Below are 8399 nucleotides of genomic sequence, written 5' to 3'. Positions count from 1 at the left end.
ACTCTGGGGGTCACTCACTGGTCACTCTGGGGGTGCTGGTGTCCCCAATGGAGGGGTCGGTGGTCACTCTGGGGGTCAGTCACTGGTCACTCTGGGGTCACTCACTGGTCACTCTGAGAGTGGCTCAGTGGTCACTGTGGGGATCACTGTGGGACTATGGGGGTCACTCACTGGTCACTCTGGGGTCACTCATTGGTCACTATGGGGGTCACTCTGGGGTCACTCACGGTCACTCTGGGGTCACTCTGGGGGTCACTCACTGGTCACTCTGGGGTCACTCATTGGTCACTCTGGGGTCACTCATGGTCACTCTGGGGGTCAGTCACTGGTCACTCTGGGGTCACTCATTGGTCACTCTGGGGTCACTCTGGGGATCACTCATTGGTCACTCTGGGGTCACTCACTGGTCTCTCTGGGGTCACTCACGGTCACTCTGGGGTCACTCTGGGGTCACTCTGGGGTCACTCATTGGTCACTCTGGGGTCACTCACGGTCACTCTGGGGGTCACTCACTGGTCACTCTGGGGGTCACTCATGGTCACTCTGGGGTCACTCTGGGGTCACTCATTGGTCACTCTGGGGGTCACTCACTGGTCACTCTGGGGTCACTCATTGGTCACTCTGGGGTCACTCATTGGTCACTATGGGGGTCACTCACTGGTCACTCTGGGGTCACTCTGGGGTCACTCATGGTCACTCTGGGGGTCACTCACGGTCACTCTGGGGGTCACTCACGGTCACTCTGGGGTCACTCTGGGGTCACTCATTGGTCACTCTGGGGTCACTCACTGGTCACTCTGGGGTCACTCTGGGGTCACTCATGGTCACTCTGGGGGTGCTGCTGTCCCCCCGCGGGTTCCCCCGGCCCCGGGCCCCCTCCGAGGGTCAGGGTCAGTCCTGGCCCCCCCCCCCCCCGTTGCGGTGACAGATGACGGGTGACAGTGACAGGTGTGACAGTGACAGGTGTGACAGGTGATGGGTGACAGTGACAGTGACAGGTGATGGGTGGCAGTGACAATGGCAGATGTGACAGTGACAGGTGTGACAGTGACAGGTGTGACAGTGACAGGTGATGGGTGGCAATGACAGATGATGGGTGACAGTGACAGGTGTGACAGTGACAGGTGTGACAGTGACAGGTGACAGTGACAGGTGTGACAGGTGATGGGTGACAGTGACAGGTGTGACAGTGACAGTGATAGATGACAGTGACAGGTGACAGTGACAGATGTGGCAGTGACAGGTGTGACAGTGACAGGTGATGAGTGACAGTGACAGGTGTGACAGTGACAGGTGATGGGTGACAGTGACAGGTGATGGGTGACAGTGACAGGTGACAGTGACAGGTGTGACAGTGACAGTGACAGGTGTGACAGTGACAGGTGATGGGTGACAGTGACAGGTGACAGGTGACAGTGACAGGTGTGACAGTGACAGGTGTGACAGTGCCAGGTGACAGTGCCAGGTGTGCCAGGTGCCGGTGCCGGGGACACGGCGGGACCTTGGCAGCTGCCCGCGGCCGCCCGTGACGTCACGGCACGCGTGACGTCAGCGGTAACCACGGCAACGGGGGCGGGGCTTGGCGGAGTGGGCGTGGCCGCGCTTTGCCCGGTTCCGCCGCCAGGGGACGCTGTCGGCGCGCGGAGCGACTGAGCCGTATGCAAAAATATGCAAAAATATGCAAAAATATGCAAATGACAGGCAGCGGCGCCTCCTGGCGGGCGGGCGGGTTTTGGGGGTGCCGGGGACGGAATTAGGGGGAAGGGAGGGAGGGAGGGGGGCATGGGGAGGGGTCCCTGTGTTCCCCCCAAGACTGAGGAGGTTCTGGGGGTACAGAGAACCCGGGGATTGGGGGGGGGGGAAGCAAGAGTGGGACCCCCATGATGGGGTGTCCCTCCATCCCCAGCACCCCAATTAGAGGTGCTGGCAATGGGGGACATCCCAGGGTGGGGTGACACCTCCCGGCTCCTCACAGATCCCCCCAGAGCCCCTCACAGATCCTGGGCGTGCACAGAACATCTGGATCCACCCCTGCTGTCCCCTCGGTGACTCCTGAGGGACACCTGGAGGGTCCTGGAGATGCTCAGGGGACCTGGGTCCATCCTTGCTGTCCCTTCCTGGGCACCGAGGGGACACCTGGAAGGTCCTGTGGAGGGACAGAGTGTCTGGATGCACCCCTGCTGTCCCCTCAGTGACTCCTGGGCACACCTGGAGAGGGACAGAGGGTCTGGAACAATCCCTGCTGTCCCCTCTTGAGGACCAGGGGGACACCTGGAGGGTCCTGGGCAGAGCACAGAGCGCAGAGCACCTGGATCTGTCCCTGTTGTCCCCTCCTGGGGACCAGGGGGACACCTGGGAGGGTCCTGGGAAGGGACAGAGGGTCTGGGTCAATCCTTGCCCTCCTGCTCTCCCTTCCTGGCGACCTGGGAGGGTCCTGGGGGTGCCCAGAGCACCTGGATCTGTCCCTGGTGAGTCCTGGGGACACCTGGAGGTTTCTGGGGGTGCACAAAGTGTCTGAATCCATCCCTGCTGTCGCCCCAATCACTCCTGGGGACCAGGGGGACACCTGGAGGGTCCTGGGGGTGCACAGAGCACCTGGATCTGTCCCTGCTGTCCCCTCAGTGACTCCTGAGGACCTGGAGGCTCCTGGGGGTGCACAGACTCCATCCCCGCCCTCCTGATGTCCCCTAGGTCTTTTCCTATTCTGTTTTTCCACTCTTCTCAAGGATTATTTGTGAAAAGATGTTTTTATCAGTCAGCCAATCAAGTGGGACGTGTCGAATCCGTCTGTAAAAGAGGATTTTTCGTATGAAACGTTTCTCCTGCAAACCTTGGAGTGAATTTCTGGCTCAGGGGGTCAGTGACAGAGGTTTCTGACGCAGGGGTCGGTGGGGGGTTTCTCTGACAAACCCCCGGCTGTGATTTTGAGATCGCACCGAGGGCACAGCCCTTTAACCCTTTGATTCGGGGCTCTGGCAGCGCCCCGCACCCCCAGGTTTGCCCTCGGGGCTGTGGGTGCTGCGTGAGGAGCCAGAACGGGGGCGGGGGCTCGGGGGGCGGCCAGAGGGCTGAGGGTGCTCCGGGGGGATGGACGGACACGGGGCGGGACAGACACGGGACAGGACAGACACGGGGCAGGACAGAGGGCAGGACACGGGGCGGGACAGACACGGGACAGGACAGAGGGCAGGACAGACACGGGACAGGACAGAGGGCAGGACAGACACGGGGCGGGACAGAGGGCAGGACAGACACGGGACAGGACAGAGGGCAGGACAGACACGGGACAGACACGGGACAGAGACGGGGCAGGACAGACACGGGACAGGACACACCGTGGGACACAGGGCAGGACACGGGACAGGACAGAGGGCAGGACACACCGTGGGACACAGGGCAGGACAGAGGGCAGGACAGACACGGGACAGGACAGACACGGGACAGAGACGGGGCAGGACAGACACGGGACAGGACAGACATGGGGCAGGACAGAGGGCAGGACACACCGTGGGACACAGGGCAGGACAGACACGGGGCAGGACAGACACGGGACAGGGCACAGGGCAGAGGGCAGGACAAGGGGGCAGGACACAGGGACACAGCGTGGGACACGGGGCAGGACACAGGACAACAGAGGGCGGGACAGAGGGTGGGACACACGGTAGGACACAGGGCAGGACAGAGGGCAGGACATGGAGCAGGACAGAGGGGATGACACACAGAGGGCAGGACAGAGGGCAGGACAGACACAGGACAGGACAGAGGGGAAGGTCACAGGGCAGGACACACGGTAGGACACACACAGGGCAGGACACAGCGTGGGACAGAGGGCAGGACATGGAGCAGGGCACAGGGTAGGACACACAGGGTAGGACAGACAGCAGGACACGGGGTAGGACACGGGGTAGGACACAACGCAGGACACACACGGTGCAGGACAGAGGGCAGGACACACAGTAGGACACACACAGGGCAGGACACGGCACGGGACAAAGAGCAGGACACAGGGCGGGACACAGGGCAGGGCACACCGTGGGACACAGAGCAGGACGTGGGTAGGACACACAGGGCAGGACAGACGGCAGGACACAGAGTAGGACACAGGGCAGGACACAGGACACGGGGCAGGACATACAGAGGGCAGGACAGAGGACACACACAGGACACACACACAGGACACACACAGGACACACACAGGACACACACACAGGACACACAGAGGACACACACAGGACACACACACAGGACACACACACAGGACACACACACAGGACACACACAGGACACACACACAGGACACAGGGCAGGACACACACAGGACACACACAGGACACACACACAGGACACACACAGGACACACACAGGACACACACACAGGACACACACACAGGACACACACAGGACACACACACAGGACACACACACAGGACACACACAGGACACACACAGGACACACACACAGGACACACACAGGACACACACACAGGACACACACACAGGACACACAGGACACACACACAGGACACACACAGGACACACACAGGACACACACACAGGATACACACAGGACACACACAGGACACACACACAGGACACACACAGGACACACACACAGGACACACACACAGGACACACACAGGACACACACAGGATACACACACAGGACACACTCAGGACACACACACAGGACACACACAGGACACACACAGGACACACACACAGGACACACACACAGGACACACTCAGGACACACACACAGGACACACACAGGACACACACACAGGACACACAGGACGCACACAGGACACACACACAGGACACACACAGGACACACACAGGACACACACACAGGACACACACTCAGGACACACACACAGGACACACACACTCAGGGCACACACACAGGACACACACAGGACACACACACAGGACACACACAGGACACACACTCAGGACACACACAGGACACACAGGACACACACACTCAGGGCACACACACAGGACACACACAGGACACACACACAGGACACACACACAGGACACACACACAGGACACACACAGGACACACACACAGGACACACACTCAGGACACACACACAGGACACACACACAGGACACACACAGGACACACACACAGGACACACACAGGACACACACACAGGACACACACAGGACACACACAGGACACACACACACAGGACACACACACAGGACACACACACACAGGACACACACACAGGACACACACTCAGGACACACACACAGGACACACACAGGACACACACACACAGGACACACACACAGGACACACACTCAGGACACACACACAGGACACACACACAGGACACACACAGGACACACACACAGAACACACACACAGGACACACACAGGACACACATACAGGACACACACAGGACACACACACAGGACACACACAGGACACACACAGGACACACACACAGGACACACACACAGGACACACACAGTACACACACAGGACACACACAGGACACACACAGGACACACACACAGGACACACACACAGGACACACACACAGGACACCGGGCACGTCGCCTTCGGGGCTGCTGCCGCTGCCGCTGCCCCGCTCTGGTCCCCGGCACCCCCGGGCACCATCCCCGGTACGACCCCGCCAGCCCCGGCCCCTCGGCGCTGCTTTCCCCTTATGCCTTCCCATCTCTCTGCGTTCCTGCCCTTCCTCAACCCTCGCTCTCCCTCCCGGGCCGGGCCCGTTCTCCTCTCCCGGGACTGCCGCGAGCGAACGGGCCCGGGGGGCAGCGCTCCGGTGATGCCGCGGCTCCCCCGCTACCGGAGCCCGGTGCCGCCGCTCCGCCGAGCCCGACGAGGCACCGAGGAGCCCGTTTGGCCACGGGGCGAGGGAATGCGAGCGAAAACGAACGAATGCGAGCGAATGCGAGCGAATGCCCGTCCCGGGAGCCGCCCGCGAGCCCCCCGCCCCAAACGGCGGCGCCCCCCGCGCGCCCCGGGTTCCGCCGCGCTCCCGGTTCCGCCGGGCCAGCGGCCGCTGCTGCCCTCGGGCCGCTCCTCTCCCTCCCTCCCCGCCTCTCTCCCGGCCCGAAACACAGCCCGGATCCGCCGCCCGGAGCCCGAACCAGCGCAGCGCCCCCGGAGCTCCCCGCAGGCTGAAGGTGACGCTGGGCTCGGGGTCCCTCCCTGCCACGGGGACCGGGGATGGGGGAGACGGCAAAGAAATGGCATCAAAGGGGGGAGAAATCGGTGGCAGGGACGGGATGGGAGGATGGATGAGCTTTTTAGGGTATTTAGGGTGGAGGTGTTGGACTCTCCCGCGACCCGTGAGGAACAGCCTCGCTCGGCGGGATGCAGGGCTGAGTTTGTGCTGTTGAAGGGCAGGGAGGGGATGCTGATTTCGTTCCTGCCGAAACCTCGCTGGGCAGTGCCAGCCCGGCGGGTTTAGGGGCTTTAGAGGGAATTTCCCGAGGTTCAGGGCTGTGAAATCCCCACCAGGGCAAGCATGGAGCTCCGTGTCACCCAGAGGTGTCGCCCAGAGGTGTCCCCCAGAGGTGTCGCCCAAAGGTGTCACCCAGGCAGCTCCAGGGGTTCCAGGAACGCCTGTTGGGTGCCAGGCAGCGGCTGCACCTCGCGGAACCTCAACCCTCCTGAAGCGATACACAGGATAAACAGAGTCCGCTGATTTATTAAAAATATGGATATTGATCTAGTACCGATATCCAAAAACTCTCTGACAGTTTAGAGTTAGAAAGTGGATGTTTATTGTGGGATAATTCCCAAAAATACCCTGCAATTTACAGGTGATTACAAATCTATATCTATATAATATATAATCTATATCTCTTATCTATACAAGTATTGAATACCCAAAATACCAAATATATATTGAAAACTTTGGTGCATCCCATTCCCAATATGGACATTCATCTATGGATTTTGATATCCAAAATCTATGGATTTTGATATCCATAGATATCAATTCAATACAAATATTGAATACCCAAAATACAAACACATATTGATATCCGTTCCCAATATGGATATTGATCTGGTACCAACATCCAAAAACTCTCTGACAGTTTGGAGTTACAAAGTGAATGTTTACTGTGGGATAACTCCCAAATACACACTGCAATTTACAGGTGATTACAAATCTGTATCTATATAATATATAATCTATATCTTTTATTTATACAAGTATATATTTTATCTATACAAGTATTGAATACCCAAAATACAAATCCATATTGATAACTTTGGTGCATCCCATTCCCAACATGGATATTGATTTATGGATTTTGATATCCATAGATATCAATTCAACACAAGTATTGAATACCCAAAATACAAACACATATTGATAACTTTGGTGCATCTCATTCCCAATATGGATATTGATCTAGAACCAATATCCAAAAACTCTCTAACAGCTCAAAGTTACAAAGTGAATGTTTACTGTGGGATAACTCCCAAACACACACTGCAATTTACAGGTGATTACAAATCTATATCTATATAATATATAATCTATATCTTTTATTTATACAAGTATATATTTTATCTATACAAGTATTGAATACCCAAAATACAAAATATATATTGAAAACTTTGGTGCATCCCATTCCCAACATGGATATTGATTTATGGATTTTGATATCCATAGATATCAATTCAATACAAGTATTGAATACCCAGAATACAAACACATATTGATAACTTTGGTACACCCCATTCCCAATATGGATATTGATCTGGTACCAATATCCAAAAACTCTCTGACAGTTCAAAGTTACAAAGTGGATGTTTATTGTGGGATAACTCCCAAACACACACTGCAATTTACAGGTGATTACAAATCCATATCTATATAATATATAATCTATATCTTTTATCTATACAAGTATTGAATACCCAAAATACAAACACATATTGATAACTTTGGTGCATCTCATTCCCAATATGGATATTGATCTATGGCTTTTGATATCCAGAGATATCAATTCAATACAAGTATTGAATACCCAAAATACAAACACATATTGATAACTTTGGTGCATCTCATTCCCAATATGGATATTGATCTGGTACCAATATCCAAAAACTCTCTGACAGTTTGGAGTTACAAAGTGAATGTTTACTGTGGGATAACTCCCAAACACACACTGCAGTTTACAGGTGATTACAAATCTATATCTATATAATATATAATCTATATCTTTTATATACAAGTATATATTTTATCTATACAAGTATTGAATACCCAAAATACAAATCCATATTGATAACTTTGGTGCATCCCATTCCCAACATGGATATTGATTTATGAATTTTGATATCCATAAATATTAATTCAATACAAGTATTGAGTACCCAAAATACAAACACAT

The sequence above is a fragment of the Melospiza georgiana genome, chromosome 29 (assembly GCF_028018845.1).
Source record: "Melospiza georgiana isolate bMelGeo1 chromosome 29, bMelGeo1.pri, whole genome shotgun sequence".
NCBI classification, from domain to species: domain Eukaryota; kingdom Metazoa; phylum Chordata; class Aves; order Passeriformes; family Passerellidae; genus Melospiza; species Melospiza georgiana.
This window is presented reverse-complemented; position numbering follows the sequence as displayed.